This window comes from Pinus tabuliformis, chromosome 7, assembly GCF_031772625.1.
Source record: "Pinus tabuliformis cultivar Carrire ecotype Pingquan chromosome 7, CPIR1, whole genome shotgun sequence".
NCBI lineage: Eukaryota > Viridiplantae > Streptophyta > Pinopsida > Pinales > Pinaceae > Pinus > Pinus tabuliformis.
Window position 1 is genome coordinate 346,076,029 of NC_142293.1, and position 17,972 is coordinate 346,094,000.

The 17,972-nt window shown below is 40.2% G+C and overlaps 1 pseudogene; it reads right to left on the reverse strand.

Moving 5' to 3' along the window:
* LOC149247353 (calcium-transporting ATPase, endoplasmic reticulum-type pseudogene) overlaps positions 1–8,355 on the reverse strand; it is a 42,685-nt pseudogene extending 34,330 nt beyond the window's left edge.
* Between the last annotated feature and the right edge of the window lie 9,617 nt (positions 8,356–17,972).

A 17,972-nucleotide genomic window follows, 5' to 3' on the forward strand; every position in this document is an offset into this window, starting at 1 on the left:
AAGTTCCACTCCCATTTATACGCATAAAACTCTTTTGTAGCATTCGAGCAACATACCAAAGGCATAGGTATGAATTTTCTTTCCAAGATGGGATATGAAGGTGGAGGCCTCGACATAAATGACCAAGGTATTACCAATCCAATTATGGTTGAGGAGAGACCGAAGTATATGGGATTGGGATATGGTCGAAAGGAGTTTGGGGAATGCTCCAAACAACTTGAGGTACATCAAACATCTGAGCATGAGATGTCACCACCTTGTGACAATCATCAAAGTTTCAATTGTAGAGACATGCATAACTCTCAAGAGTGTTTTCCAATGCATGGAAATTTTGAATACTTATGGAATAAGTACCCTTGTACATTTTGTGATGCTATTGACCATTGCATGACTGTATGTGAGCAATGTATGATAATGGTTAAAAGGATGAACCAAATTTTAGGCATCAAGCATAATGAATTTCTTTCACACGAGAGAACTTCTATGTCAGCAAACAAGAAGAATTTTTTCAGTGCTCATTGCAAGGTGCATGGATATGACACTGAACGATGTTAGAAGTTACATCCTGAGCCTCATTCAAATAAAAGTAAAGGGATTATGCTACATAATACAAGGGAAAAAAGAGGTGTCAAAGAGGAATCTCCACAATCCTAAGTGACCTTCAAGACAAGATGGTGCAACAAGAGAACCCACAAGCCTAGGATAGGCAAAGCTTGGGTTCACTTATTGTAAAGTTATTTTGTAAAATTTTGTAAGTACTTGTTGTCATTACTTGTTTAGGTAATTTTGTAAAGTGAACATTCATTGTCACTATGTTCAACAAGTAGATTTTTTTCATTGATGTATGTATTGACTTGTTATAGTCCACATGTTTAAGGGCTTTTGTGAATGTACAAGATTGTCGTTCAAAGTTGTCTACAAGTTGTCATATGTTCACTGATACAAGTATTCGATTTGAAACTTGTGTGAATTGAATCTTTGTTTTTAAGATTGTATAAGATGACTATGTATTGTAGGCAAGGTCAATCATATCATGGAAAATTTTGTAGTAGTGTACTTTTTATGTACAAGCTCAGCTTGAAGACGTTAAAGCAAGTTTATTTTGCTTCTGAATTCCTAGATGGGGTCAAGTTTGTCTTCAATAGTTTAAACTTCAAGATGAAGTGTTTTTGGAGCCATGCAAAGATGAGAGTAGAGAGAATGTTCATATTCCACTCATCAGTATTTTGTTCCTGCAACAACGATAAGAATGATGGCTCAATTCTTAATAGGACAACAGGTCTTCATGAAGATGATAAGTGAAGTGCCTTGATTGGGGTTTCAAGGGAACCAATTGAAAATGTTGCATTTTGGATTGAGTTTTTGGGTATTTTTAGTTCCATTCTCTTTATGTTGACTAGGGAAGTAAACTTTTGGAGTCCAAAAGTTCCTAGTTGGGAGTTGTCATCAGGTGATCAATTTTAAGCTAAAAAATGAAAGTACCCAGAACTTCTTGAAACCCATGCTAAATCGAAGAGCTTTCCGATTTGAATCAAATGCAACTTAAATTGCTAAAAAATGATATCATATGCTCCCGATATTGCATTCTGATCATTTTCCCAAACAAGCAAAAAATTTGCAGGTACGCTGACTGTATAATATGGGCCAATGATAGGATGCCACTTTTCCTCTCTGGATTAGCTCAAATTTTCTATTTTCTTATTGGTCGATGTGGTTTTTTAGTGGTCCAAAGGATGGAAGCCGTGTGGGCCAATGGATCGCTGCCACATGGCCTCTCGAGGGTGCATTAAAATTTGTTATGGGCCGAACTGCCCTCACAGGAATCGAACACGAGACCTCTTGTCTGGTAACACAGTGCCTTACCACTGTGCCACAGGTGGCACTTATTAAACATATGTGGCGGGCTTTTATTTCAATATCATATGTTTTGTTGTTTGGGGATGGGGTTGAGGCTAAGCCCTAGCCCTCGGTCACCCGACACCCACAAGATTGTAGGTGGGGGAGCCAAGGGCGCGGGCTTAACCTTAGCCTAGGGTTCTAGCACCCCCGATAACCCATAAAACCAAATGAAGAACCAAACATACAAAGATGTTAACCATTCTGGGGCGGAGTTTGGGACCAGCCCCGGGTCATATCACTATCATCGTGATCGAGCACAAGGATTAAGGGGCTCAACAAAGATTTGTAGAGGGTGCTAAGGTATGGCCCCAGCCCAGGTCATATGGCCTGCAACGTGACCATAAGCGCGGAGTTTGGATGGCTTGACGAAGTTCAGGGTCAGCCCCGAGGTCTTATGCAACCCAACGTGACCACACGCCAGTGCTAGGGAGCTCCAATGGGTAGGGAGGGCCATTGGCCTGGCCCTTGGACAGTTGGTGCCACAAATGACCATGGATCGAGTTTTAAGGGGCTTAACTAGCGGGGGTGGGCTTTAAGGCCCAACCCTCGATCCTATGTGGCCCATGTGGCCATGTTCTTCAGATTAAGGGGTCTGATGCTAAATTAAGTATCCAACAAAATGCACAGGCGGGTAGTGAAATTGTCGCTCCGTTAGCGATTTTCGGGCAGATTTGTAGAACTGATACACAGAAGGGCAAATTTGTAGGATGGTTAACAATGAAATTCATGAGAGAGTTTGGAAGCTCATAGATTTTGGAGTTTTTATCCAAATTGAGCTCAAAAAGAGGCTACTTAGGGCTTTTTGAATGCTTTGAATCCATTGGTAACCTCTAATTTATGATTTGAGCACATATACAAAATATTTTTGTAGGTTTGAGACTAAAGGTGTATGGATCAGTTAAGGTTTGGAAGTAGTTCTGGGAGGTATTTGGGCATGGAGAAAACATCATAGGGGTATTCTCACTTCCAAATGCCTACTGCAGTAGCTATAACCAACATGGTTCAACGTAGGTTCAACTTCTCTTAACAAGAAGTTTTGGTTATGTGATTCAATGTGGAATTGAAGGGTTCACATGTTGTTTTTAGCTCATTTCAGTTGAAGTATGTCATCTTTGTAGGATATGTTTTGAGTTGCTGCTATTGTGAGAGTTCTTTGTAGGAGAACATTACCTTGTAGGGGTAATAGCCACATATTTACCTGCAACAAATGTTTATGGACTTCATTTTGATACTACATATATGAGTTCTCTATACATGTTGACAGGCCCAAAGATGTAGCCGATGAGGGATGAACTCCATCAACAAACCTTTCTCTTGTTCTTCATTATGACTGCATGGATTATGTGATGTTATGTTCATTACGTTAAGTTACATATGAAGACTATTTCATAATTTGAAGAGATAATGGGAACCTATTTGTTTCAAGACCTAGTTTTATCTTGCAAAGCGTTGACACAGTCCTAATTTTTTTTTTATTATTTGATTTTGGAAAAGAGGAATAAATCACCTAAATCTGATTTCAGATCAATGACCTGGCTATTCTGATTGTAAATGATGGGGTTTTCAACTAGAATATTTATTGCATTCTTCATGATATTGATCTGACCAAACATTTAAAATGTTTTCATCAGATTTTGATAGATGTCCTAGGCATTGACCTCCTATAGCCAAAGGTTGTCTCTGGGGAACAACATAAATCAATGTCACTACCGAGGACGAAGTTGAATATTTACCCTAGGTATTGAAAATTTTAGAGATGATTCTCGAGGGTGACAAGAATCATGCTTAGGTTGTAAATATTCACCTAGTATTTTAATCTTTGGGCATTTAAAAAATTTCTTGAGTTTTAAAGGGAAGTCCTTGCATTCTTGGGCAACAAGTTTTCTCCATTAGATTTCTCTGGTATATTGGGTTATGCTCATTATGTGCCTGCATTTCATAAGTGGAATCTTTATTTGCTAAGATTAAGAGGAAAATAGGATGAAATTCCAGTTCAACACCTTATAGACTTTCACTCATGAATGAAACAACACAGTGTTATTGGTGGGCTCCAGTATTGTAGCAATAATGCTACAACTCCTAGAACTCCCTTCTTTAATTTTATCAACCCGGTAGTTCGTAACAAACTTGGAAGCGACGGTGCTGTATGCACAAGTACTAGCTCTTGCCGCAGCTGTCACTTGGTCAGCTGGCACAAGTCCACTAGGAGCTTAATCCAACTTCTATGAGCTCTTAGAAGAAGCTTTTTAATTGATGGATGAAAGCTAACTCGAAGGAAGCTAATCTAATTGCAAAAAGAAACTAACAGCCAAAAAGAAACGCAAACCCTAGCAAACCCTAATTCTACCAGCTAGTCCTACTGACGAAAAGGAGAGCATGCAAACTACTGAAAGAGATGCCATTACTTCTATGAAGGTAAAATGCAAATGTATAAGCTATCACTATCTGAAGAAAACATCTTTTTGTATTTTTGATTAAGTTGTTGGAATTATCATGCATGTGCTTCTAACTATTTTTGACTGTGCAAAGGTGGATCAAGGAGGAGAAATGCTTGGGAAAGGTTGGGAAGGTTCAAAGAGGGTCTAAGGGGTCCCTAACACCCTTCCAGAGGGTCTCACAAAGTTTGGCTGCCAAGAAACCATGTTTATGAGCTTCTACAGGAAGTCTGCAGGGGTTCTACAGGATGTTCAGGATTTCTACAGGATGTTCTGTAATTCTTCTACAGGATGTTTCGAAATGGGATTTTGGAGCATGGATGGAGGGAAAAAGATGGAGGAATGAGTATGGAGGTGAAATAGGGGTGTGAAGAGGTCTAGGACTTGGTGGATGAGGCTAAGGAGCGATTGGATTTGTTCAAGGATGGAGGAAGCGATGATGCACAAGAATGTAGGAATTAGGGCAAGGTGGGGAAAGTATGGCAAATGAAGGGTACGAATCATGGACTAAGGGTTGGAGCAGATTATCTGATGGATTATGGGTAGATAGAGAAGGATAACAGGTGCTCTGCAAGTTATTTTTCGAATTTAACACATGAAGACTTGGAAAATCAAGAACCTAATTACCTTGACCTAATTTGACCTAGATAATAGCAAAAGAAATGGAACAGAAGTTTATGTGCACAAAATCAGATGAACTAACTATGCAACTAAGCAATCATAACCCTAAGCATGCAGTCAAAACTAATATCAACTTTGACAACTAAGAATCCAACATTAATACTTGCATGGTGAAGCAAAACAACGTTTTTGTGGGCAGCAAGGTCACCTTTGTCCCAACTCACGATCCCACTGAGGGAGAGGTAAGATCAGAGGTGCTTGAGCTCCTTTTTCCAAGGATCCTTTATGTTATTAATCTATCCAAATCAATCTGAATATGAAAATTTACTTTAATCATCAAAATCAACCTAAATAACACAACAAGTTTTAAATCTAAATAGCAGATTTTACTCTAAGAATGCAGCAAAGACACATAAAGGTAAACAAAGGAGGTACTGGGCGCTTGAGATGGGCCCAACCCCAAGAGCTACAACCTCCTAAGAGAGATTTAGAGCTGGTGCAAAGCTGGATTCATCTTTATTGATCAAGAAATGAAGAGTTACATCAAAACTGTCCACAAGGAGAACTTGAAAATGAGCTGACAACAAAACTAATCTATTGCCTAAAAATCGAACTACAAAATGACTACAACAAGACTATGAAATGACTAACTACCAGCTAACCCCAAATGAGGCCCTAAGCCTTCTTATTTATACAAATTGAGGACCCCAACAGTCCTCCTAAACTTTAGGGACTCGGTTGCCCAAGACTTGTAGTTAACAACAGTCCTACTTGACTTGCTTGGCTGCCCTTGTGCTGATTGATTTGGTGGCCCTTGAACTCCGAGCTGATGGTGGAGAATTCGAGGTAAGGGCCCATAAATGAAGGGAACACCTTCCTAAAAATACTCTCCACGAATTTGGCTGCCAAGTGCTCATTTCAACCATTAATTTTGTCTCCAAATTGACCAAAAAGGCTACACAAAGCACACATTAGACTTGTTGGCATAATGACTAACCCAATTCACTCTATTAGCATAAATATAATAAAAAACATGCAATAAACTAATGAGAATGGTGGATTAAGTCGAATTAGGAGGTTGAATGAGCCCAAATAACTATCCATTTTTGGGGCTCATCATCACCCCCCTACTGAAAGTGTTGCTCATCCTCTGAGCAACCAATCTATCTCCTCATCTTTGATGGCCCTGGTGGCCTCCTTGTCATGCCAAGCTCCTGAAGTGATGTCCTCTTCTCTGTCATGAAAACCATGCTTTTCTCTCTGCTTCTTCCCACTGTCTGCTCCTTTTCCTAGAGAATTCTCAGCCTTGGTATGATTGTGTAAGTATATTTAATATGATGGTTGAAATGGTGGTGAAAGGAGATAAAACCCATGGAGGATGGAAGAGAAGAGTGGTTGCATGCCTCCTCAACAGACTTCAAGCTTCAAATCCCTCTCCATACTTGATTCTGGTCTGCCCAAAGGCTTCTACAAGATGTTTCTGGTAAAAATACAGAACTTCCTGTAGAAAGTCCTGTAGCTTCCTGTAGAAGGTTGAACCATGACTAAATTGTGTCCGAACCCTGAAAAAAATGAGTGTTCATGGAGGGGATGGATGCGCTTAGGGTGGCCAACACAGGTGCTGTCTCCTTAGCTAAAATCTCGGCCAATTTCTCCTTCTGTTGCCCTTTCTCTAAACTTCCTGTAGAAAGTCCCAAACAACGCAAAGCCTTTGAACTCATTTGATGAAACTTCCTCAAGAGTAATTCCCTTGATGCATCATCTAATTCAACAACTGATCCATCTGCAAGTTGTTGAAAAGCACTCCTTTCAAGCAAATTTTCCATGGCGCCCTTTACTAGCAGACGATTTTGTCCCATTGGTTCCATGACAATAACACCCATGGATTTTCGATCACAATCAAACTCCAATAAAGCCCGCCTCTTTGATCTTTGTATCCACCAATCACAATTGCCCAATTTCACTGTGCCACTGTTGAGAATGGCACTTGTATCACCTGCCATTGGGTCTGGAACTCCCATTTTTTCAACCAATACCTTCAAGGCTGCCTCAGTGGGAATACCAGTAGCACGGAACTGGTGACCTTGACAAGATATCCCTGCATCATTGCAAACTGCAGCAACTTCTGCCAGAGTTTCTCAATTTTCCCCCATATTATGTGCAGGCCAATCCAATATTTTTCCATCCTCAGGATTATATGTTGTTCCTTCAACAGTAAACTCTCTAAGTGAACTAGCACTGTGCCCTATGGCGATAAACTCACTAACCAGACATCTGATTGGTTGTAAGAGTACCTGTCTTATCAGAGCAAATCACTGTGGTGCAACCCAAAGTCTCCACGCTCGGTAACTTACGCACAATAGCATTCTTTTGTGCCCTCTTACAAGTGCCAAGAGCCAAACATGTAGTAATCACAGCAGGCAATCCCTCTGGTATGGCAGCAACTGCCAGAGCAACAACAATCTTAAAGTAGTACGTACATTTCTCAAAGGAAAACCTGATATTTTTTTGGCCACCCATCTATGACTTCCCATGAAAGAAAATATTTGTAGTTCATGATCCAGACAAGAATACAAATGGCACCAATCACTGTTGTCAGTCTTTCACCAAATTCATCTAACTTTCTTTTCAAAGGGGTATCATGACATTCCATTGAAACTTCCTGAATTTGTGCCTGAATTTTACCTATTTCTGTAAACATGCCATTGCTCACAACAATGCATGTGCAGCAGCCATTGGTAACTGTAGTTCCTGCAAACACCATGCATGCTTTTGACTGCAACTCACAGTCACACAAGGTGGCTGGATATGTTCTTTTGACCACAGGCATGCTCTCTCTGGTCAGGGAGCTCTGCTCCATCCTAAAGGTGGATGTCTTGAGGGACACAATTCTCATGTCTGCAGGAACCTTGTCTCCCACCTTCAGTTCCACTATATCTCCTGGAACAAGTTCTCTGGAGGGAAGATCTACAACATAATGTCCATCTCTCAAGACCTTTGCATGATCAAATTGCATTTCTTTGAGAGCTTCCAAAGCCTTCTCAGAATTATTCTCCTGCCATACTCAAACAATGGCATTGAGGATGAGAATAAGGAGAATGACCAGGGGCTCTACATAGGCTGTTATGCCCTCCTCAGAAGACACATTATCACGAAAGTAGGCGAGAAGAAATGAAATGCCAGCTGCCAGCAGAAGTATTTTAACAACTGTATCATCAAATTGCTCCACTACCAGCTTCCACAAAGGTGTACCATTTTTCTTCTGGAGCTCATTCCATCCATATATTTGACGACGTTTTTCCACTTCATGAGAATTTAAACCATTCTCTAAGCTCACATCATATTCTTCTAAGCATTCTTCAACAGTTTTAGACCAAGCAGGGAATATCTTGTCCTCCATGGACTATGAAATAGATGATCAGATTCTGAATTCAAATAGATTGCTCCACCATTAACAGATCTATAATGCATTTGAAAAACTCCAAAATCAATACTTTCAAGAACCCTGGTAACCTTGGACACGAGCTTTAACTACTTTTCTCATTTCAAGCTTGAATTTTGACAAGAATCTCGGGTTTTCCTTCTGCAGAGCTGTTTTCTGCGTTTCCTGTAGACGACTTCCTATAGAAACGCCTGTAGAGCGCCCCTGCGCCTCTAAGTGAGCCCGATACGTTGGAGAATTGTGAACCATGCCACAAAGCTCAATGGAGGATGATGGGTTAATCATTTTGTGGAATCAGAGGATGCATACTTCAGTTGAAAATGTTGCAAGTGGAAGTTAACAACAGTCTGTGAGTTTCAGCTGAGCGTTCGTTAATTGCTGCTTGATATGTGGTGAAGGAGTGAGGTGGCCAGGTGTACGTGGCCACATGCAGATGACAGTGCTATAATGAGCTGCATGTCCTCTTCTTGTTAATCAGTTGCACTGGAGTTAAAGCCTCTACCACTGTTTGTTTTTTTTATTTTCAATTTTCACGTGAGTGACTTACCCATGCATGCTGCGTGATTTTTGCCTGGATGAGTGCAATCGGATATGGATAGCTTCCTGGCTAAATCCCCCCATCTCATTCGTTCATGCAGTGCTTAGATTAGATTCATGTAATAGAGGAACAAGGTTTAGTCACGTACCTAAAGTCAGATGGTTGCTGTGAGGTGCTTTTTGCTGCTGCATGCATCTGTTTCGGTGCTGCATGCTTGGATCCTTTGTGCTATAAGCTCTTTGCTATCTGATGTGTTGTTGTTTTGCTTTTGCAGGTATCCTCTAGCCGGATCTAAGCTGTAGGAGTTCATTTCCACATTCAGATCTGCACCTTCAAGCTGCTGCTGCTGAATTTTCACAGGACCAGAACTTGTTTTTGCCATTGATCCCAAACAGTAAACCGGATTGATCTGAAACTTGCTGAGCACGTTCCTATCATCATTATTCACCTCCCACAGAAAAATCATGATCAATGGATGCACGGATTTCGAGAAAAATGGAAAATGGCTGAAGATTTCAGAGATCAATTTCTCGGAAACCGTGCATCGGAATCGGCTAAAACTGCTTGGGTAGGTTACTATCACTCATATGCCTATCCCCATGAAACAGGTTTTAAAACAGATGCACGGATATGGAGAAAATGCAAAAATGGCTGATGGTGATGGAGGTTGATTTCTTGGAAACCGTGCACCGGAATGGCCTGAGACTGCTCGAGCATGTTGCCATCATCCCTATACAATTCCCTGTAAAACGGTTTTTCAAATGGATGCATGGTTTTCGAGTTAAGGCAAAAACAAATTCTGTTCTAGGTATTTTTGCTTTAAGGCATTTTGCAGTTTTGTTGCATGGTATGAAAAATGAATTTGGGTTGTGATGCAGGTATGGAGATGATGGAGGAGGAGTTTGAAGATTGCAGGAGGACTTCTGAACCCTTGAGGAAGCTATCGTGTTCGCCAAACCACCTTTTTGCAATCCATTTCTAGCTTCCTACAATTTCTACAGGAACTTCCTGTAGAAGCACAATGAAGAAGGACAACGAGGTGGAAAAGGGTGAGGAATGGGAACATGGATGCTTGTAGGCATAACCAATGGATTCCAAGCTTTAGATCCCCTTCCAAAATCGAATCTGGCTCGCTTGAAGGTTCTACAGGATGTTTCTTGTAGAAATATAGAACTTCCTCTAGAAGGCACAAAAACTCCTTTGTCTTTTTTCTGAGTGATCCTCCTGACCTGCAATGTCATTGCTGCAACCTGAAATTATTCAATGGAAATTAGATTTCTTTTTTTTTTTTCTCTTTTTTTTGAAAAACAACTAGGGCGCCTCATGGAGGTTTTCACCCTAATTGCCTGCCCTGGGCGCCCCCAAGGAAGGTTTTCACCCAGGGATCTTATTCCCTTTTTATTTTCTCTTCTTTCCAACCCATTGACCGCCTCATGGAGGTTTTCAATCAATGAGCCAATCTAAGGCGCCTCCGAGGAGGTTTTCACCTTAGATTTTTCCTCTTATTTCCATTTTTTCATTTCTTTTCTTTTTTCCTTTTTTTTTTTTTTTTTTTTTTTTCTACCCTACCCTACTTGAAAAACAAAATCGTTCTCAAGTATAAGAATACTTCCAATGGAGCCATGTGCACATCGAGATTAGAGACAAAATGATGTGGAGGCTCGAAATGGATGCTTGGACAGCTATTTGGATTTTAGAGACCAAATGATCCGACTTTGAAGGGATCAAACATAGCTGAGGAAGAGAGTACCGCTGCAACTTAGTGACCTTCTGAAACCATATCTCAATATAGCTTTGATATCCTTGGTCCTTTTGCTGATCTGGGTCATGTTTGATGTCACTTTCTACCATGACTTCCTCATCTTCCTCTTTTTGCTGATCTTTCTCTTGAATACAGGGAAGATTTGATGGTAACCATGAGGGAACTCTCTCGATCTCTGATTTAGATCTCTTCTCTTCATCAAGTGCAGCCCATGGTTCTTTGATCTCCTCTCTTGAATCTTCTTTTGCTGGATGTGGTCCTTCAATGCTTGCAATATAGTCTCTTTTTTGCAATACTCTTTCTGAGCTATGGTGAAGATCATTGAACTCAAGAGGAGTTGTTTGGACATGTTGTGCCTCAGCATTACAATTGTGTTGAGCTACTCCATTGTATGGTTTTGGGAATGGTGGTACGGGTAGTTGAGTGGGGGTGTAATTTTGAGATGGATGTGCATGGGGTTGTGGTTGGGTAGGCATGTGGGGCTGCCTTGGTGGAGGAGGAGGCGATGGTTGCGGTTGAGCAGGTGGTGGAGGAAAATAAGCAGGAGGAGTGTTGTATTGGGGCCTCCACCCCTGATGAGGTGCATTCCACTGAGGCTGTGGCTGAGCATAAGAGTGAAATGAATGAGCAGCTGGTTGGGCATAATATGGATCTGTGAAGGAACAAGGAGGAGGTGTGAACCAGGAAGGATGAGCAAGGGGACCCCAAGAAGGCATGAAAGTGGCTTGATAGGGGTCATAATAGGTCTCGGATGCCCCCTGCAGTTCCTAATGGTAAGATCTAGGTCCATGTGCCCTCCTTTGGTTCATATAATAGAGTGATTCAGTGGCTCCTTTGGCTCTCTGATATGCAGCTTTGATTCTGGGTAAGGAAGGGCACTGATCTGTAGGATGGTATTCTTCACAGATGAAACACACTTCTAGGGGGTGCATTGGACATTCGTTCCTAGGATGCTTTCTAGTGCACCTGGGACAAAAGATGACCAAAGCCCTCTTGGCTTCCTCTTGCTTCTTTTGGATCCACAGGGTATCCAATTGCATGGCAAGAAACTGCCTCATATCACTCTTGAAATCTTCTATCTGATCTTCAAATTCATTTTTGGACAAGGTACTGCTCCCAACATTTCTGCTTGTAGCCATTCGCTCCAGAGGAATGTTTTCTTCTTCTTCTCCCCTAGAGGTGCCTCAAATATGTCTTGCTTTGCCACCTAGGGGTTCTTCTCTCACAGCCATCGAAGAAGAGAGAAGGTTGGCTGTGTGAAGCAGTGGGGGTGTTGTGCAATCATTTTTCTGAACTATCACTACTCCTACAAGGCATGAAAAGAAATCTTTTTGGTTGATTTTTGTATTTTTCTTCTTGTACCTGCAAAACTAAAATAGATTGAACTGCAACTAACTATCTTGCTGAAATGAAAATGAAAGCATGAAAGGCCTAATCTATTTTGCTCAAATGAAATTGCAGGAATGAAATGCTAGGTTACGCTTGCAGAATTGAAATGCTAATCTATGCTTGCAAGAATGAAATTGCGGAATTGAAATTCTAATCTATGAAAGCAGGAAATGTCTACTCTACTTTTACGGAAATGAAATTGCAGAATGGAAATGAAATAAACTACTTAGCAGAAGGTTGTAGTAGAAAATAGAAGAAAAGCAACAATCACCAATACTCTGACACTTCCCCGGCAACGGCGCCAAAAAGATGGTGGGCTCCAGTATTGTAGCAATAATGCTACAACTCCTAGAACTCCCTTCTTTAATTTTATCAACCTGGTAGTTCGTAACAAACTTGGAAGCGACGGTGCTGTATGCACAAGTACTAGCTCTTGCCGCAGCTGTCACTTGGTCAGCTGGCACAAGTCCACTAGGAGCTTAAGCCAACTTCTATGAGCTCTTATAAGAAGCTTTTTAATTGATGGATGAAAGCTAACTCGAAGGAAGCTAATCTAATTGCAAAAAGAAACTGACAGCCAAAAAGAAACGCAAACCCTAGCAAACCCTAATTCTACCAGCTAGTCCTACTGACGAAAAGGAGAGCATGCAAACTACTGAAAGAGATGCCATTACTTCTATGAAGGTAAAATGAAAATGTCTAAGCTATCACTATCTGAAGAAAACATCTTTTTGTATTTTTGATTAAGTTGTTGGAATTATCATGCATGTGCTTCTAACTATTTTTGACTGTGCAGAGGTGGATCAAGGAGGAGAAATGCTTGGGAAAGGTTGGGAAGGTTCAGAGAGGGTCTAAGGGGTCCCTAACACCCTTCCAGAGGGTCTCACAAATTTTGGCTGCCAAGAAACCGTGTTTATGAGCTTCTACAGGAAGTCTGCAGGGGTTCTACAGGATGTTCAGGATTTCTACAGGATGTTCTGTAATTCTTCTACAGGATGTTTCGAAATGGGATTTTGGAGCATGGATGGAGGGAAAAAGATGGAGGAATGAGTATGGAGGTGAAATAGGGGTGTGAAGAGGTCTAGGACTTGGTGGACGAGGCTAAGGAGCAATTGGATTTGTTCAAGGATGGAGGAAGCGATGATGCACAAGAATGTAGGAATTAGGGCAAGGTGGGGAAAGTATGGCAAATGAAGGGTACGAATCATGGACTAAGGGTTGGAGCAGATTATTTGATGGATTATGGGTAGATAGAGAAGGATAACAGGTGCTCTGCAAGTTATTTTTCGAATTTAACACATGAAGACTTAGAAAATCAAGAACCTAATTACCTTGACCTAATCTGACCTAGATAATAGCAAAAGAAATGGAACAGAAGTTTATGTGCACAAAATCAGATGAACTAACTATGCAACGAAGCAATCATAACCCTAAGCATGCAGTCAAAACTAATATCAAGTTTGACAACTAAGAATCCAACACTAATACTTGCATGGTGAAGCAAAACAACGTTTTTGTGGGTAGCAAGGTCACCTTTGTCCCAACTCACGATCCCACTGAGGGAGAGGTAAGATCAGAGGTGCTTGAGCCCCTTTTTCCAAGGATCCTTTATGTTATTAATCTATCCAAATCAATCTGAACAAGAAAATCTACTTTAATCATCAAAAGCAACCTAAATAACACAACAAGTTTCAAATCTAAATAGTAGATTTTACTCTAAGAATGTAGCAAAGACACATAAAGGTAAACAAAGGAGGTACTGGGCACTTGAGATGGGCCCAACCCCAAGAGCTACAGCCTCCTAAGAGAGATTTAGAGCTGGTGCAAAGCTGGATTCATCTTTATTGATCAAGAAATGAAGAGTTACATCAAAACTGTCCACAAGGAGAACTTGAAAATGAGCTGACAACAAAACTAATCTATTGCCTAAAAATCGAACTACAAAATGACTACAACAAGACTATGAAATGACTAACTACCAGCTAACCCCAAATGAGGCCCTAAGCCTTCTTATTTATACAAATTGAGGACCCCAACAGTCCTCCTAAACTTTAGGGACTCGGTTGCCCAAGACTTGTAGTTAACAGCAGTCCTACTTGACTTGCTTGGCTGCCCTTGTGCTGATTGATTTGGTGGCCCTTGAACTCCGAGCTGATGGTGGAGAATTCGAGGTAAGGGCCCATAAATGAAGGGAACACCTTCCTAAAAATACTCTCCACGAATTTGGCTGCCAAGTGCTCATTTCAACCATTGATTTTGTCTCCAAATTGACCAAAAAGGCTACACAAAGCACACATTAGACTTGTTGGCATAATGACTAACCCAATTCACTCTATTAGCATAAATATAATAAAAAACATGCAATAAACTAATGAGCATGGTGGATTAAGTCGAATTAGGAGGTTGAATGAGCCCAAATAACTATCCATTTTTGGGGCTCATCAGTTATCTATGAAGATGAAAAAATGAAGTTGTTTTTCCACTCTTGGAAAAATATGCATGAGATTGGTATAAATCCCTGCTTCATCCAAGTATTTCTGCTTTGAAGGATTTCCCTGAAGTGTTCAACTCTTTCTGTAGAACTTTATATTCACAATATTTTCTTTTTGAAGACTATTGTGAGTATTTTGATTTTGTAAAAACTTTCAAGGCTCATGATAAAGTTGTTGAAGAAATTGATGAAAATGAACTCCAAGAAGTTCTAGTTAATTCTGGTAACATATTAAGCATTAGAGGAAAGCATAGCCAAATTATTTGTGAATAAGTTTTTGAATGCAAGAAACATTCTTTTTTGAAGAAGATGCTAGACAATTGGAAGAAGATTGTTCTTTAGCGGCCCTACAAATAGAGGATTTACTGAAATTGCTTAAAATTAATAAACGGAGCACTGAACATGATGAAATTTTAGACTTGCATCAAGATCCATCACTCATCAATCAAGAAAAAGGAGAAATTATTGAGTTGCAAGTGAATCCTCATAAATCTTATTTTGTAAATTTTGATGGTGCTCCTCTCTATGATTCATATGATTCAGATGAAGAGTGGGTTACAAGCACATGCCAAGACAACTATGAGAAGAAAATTATGCTCCTAAATTAAAGGTAAGCAACCTTAAAGAGCTTGACCATATGCATATTGTTTCAGATAGAGATCAATGTTTTCACAAAGATCCCAAAGCTAAAGGAACACATAATAAAAGTGTTATATATTCTTTGAACTATGGTTTCCTTGTAGAAGAAGACATCTCTAGCTGGTAAGAGGGACTATTAAATAAAAAATTCATGATATACTTTAGCCAACTATTACAAAAAAAAAATGAAGCGACTGATCAAGATGATTTTTTCTCTCATATCTCATGATCTTGTAGCAGACTAAATGACACCTTTATGCAATGGGAAACCACCATCAATGTGGGGGTATGTATCAATTTTTTTGTCTCAAGAATGTTTAATGTTCATGCGTATTTTTATTTTCAAAGTTCAAGGATAAAGTGTTGTAAGGTCCAATACATAGAATTTGGCATGGTTGTTTTGGAAATTTGTTTCACCTCACAACAAGCAGATGGTTTGTTCATAGCAGCATGTTATGTATAAATAAGTTCAACAATTGAGCATTTAATTTGTAGTTGCAAAAGTCTTTGGTTCAATATGTTAGTGTTGGGATGGGGTCCCCTAGGTCCAATTTTGACTAAGTTTTGTAAAATCCTCTGCATTTTAAGGAGCACAATGCATAGGTCATTAGGAGTCAAGGGGTTTTAGGCAGGTCAAAGCCCCTTAGTTTTTGCATTGTTTTGAACTCCACCCATGGTTTGCGGACCATGGTATTATATTAGGAAAAAGTATCTAAAGGGATGTCTTAGATTATCTAAGACAGTATGTGATGTTATGATACTTGTGCTTTGAGTCTTTTATCTTTTGTATTCGGGTGAAGGTGAAGGTTCCTGCTGCTGTGTGGTGGAGACCTTGGTAAGTCTGCAGTTGTGTGTATAGGCCCCTGCAACTGAGTGCGCAGGGTTAGAAGTTTGTATTATTGAAGAATTGAAGTAATAAAAGAAGATTTGGAAGCATATATGTTTTCTGTTATCTGTTTTAGAGTTTCTGTACTTATGCTTGAATATTGTTCAATGTAGTATATTTTCCATATAATTGCATCGCGAAGACCTGGATACTGTTATTTATGTTGAATAATACATGTTGAACTAGTTATGCGTAGCTTATAAATCTATTAAATTAGGAAACTGTTCTATGACCGTGTTTATGAAGTTAATGATTCACGAAGGTTGGATTGAGCCTTAGATCAGAAGAAACCTTGCAACCACACTTCATACCCCTTTGAATGCAAAAAATTGGTTCTAGCATCCTCCCATATTGCCTCAGGTGAGATTGCGATCTGCCCTGCATGGGCCGTTGCTGAAAGGGACGATAATATTGGGTTTTGTTGGTGAGTGCAACCTAACTTGAAACGACGGAGCATGATATTTGAGAAGAACGGAATGAGGGTTGTTTTTCCTCTAGATCCCTCTGAAGGAGCGCGATACACATAACTGATCCACGAAGATCATGACAATGAGAATATTGAGCACATCTACAAGTCAATTGTGCGAAATGAAGATTGGATTAATCCCACTGCAGATGGAAGAATTCGCTGTCATGAATTTCGGACTCTAACGAGGAAATGGAGCATTGGTAGAACCAACTACATGAAGTCTCTACGCTGCATTGTAATAGATTGACGAAATCTCTTCGCTGTATCTCATTAGAGGTTTGTAACTTACCATATTATGATGGAATAGGGGATGTTAGTATCTTTTTAGATGAATTTGAAAGAGATGTCCCAGAGGAAGAAAGGTTCCAAGCTCTGGATATAGCTCTATGGTCTACACTTGCACGATGGTGGGGCACGCACAAACATAATATAGTAGATTGGAGGGAATATCAAAGATTAATGAGGCTCAGGTTTGGGTATGTGAATACGAGACTTGTAAAAAAGTACACTGAAAAGAATGACCTGTGCGAGCATCTGTCTTGCTAGACTACTACATGTGGTGAAGAACCATAACCAGAATGGGTACATATCTTTTTCCACACGTTAGATGTAATACCTATGAACTAATATCTTGAAACAGAACCGTGCCATGGCACCGTTGACTGGCATGAACTGAAGAAAAGTTTTATATTGACTTTTAGTTTTGAGGATGGGTTTGAACGTATAGATTATGCCCTTCAAGAGATCTGTGCAACTATTTTCAGATTACCAACTAAAGTATTGGCTTGGGTTCAACCAGATTGGAATGCGCAGATGCAACACACACTCGAATGCTACAACACAGATGCAGAAGAAGGTGCAAATTATCACTGCGCGGATGCAGCCTTGGGAAGAAGAGGCAGGGAAACTCTCATAGACTATGGAGGGAAAGCTCAAAAGTATGCAAAAAACACAATGGACAATCAACTTAGCAGTAAAAGGACCGACTACAGAGAAGTTGGTCGAAGAAGTTTGACAAGCAACAATACAATGCATAGAGGCACTTCACCCAGTGAAGTCTTTGTTCAACAACCTGAAAGCGAAGATGCAGAGCGTACCAACGGAGTGACTCAAGGATGAGTCACATATTTGTGTTTGGGGCCTATTGGGACAGGGTTCCCTAGGTCCAATTTTGACTAAGTTTTGTAAAATACTCTGCATTTTAAGGAGTGGAGCGCGCAGGTCATTAGGAGTCTAGGGGTTTTATGAAGGTCAAAGCCCCCTAGTTTTTGTATTGTTTTGAGCTCCTCCCATGGTTTGCGGACCATGGTATTGTAATAGGAAAAAGTATATAAAGGGATGTCTTAACTTGTTTAAGGAAGTATGTGATGTTATGATACTTGTGCTCTGAGTCTTTTATCT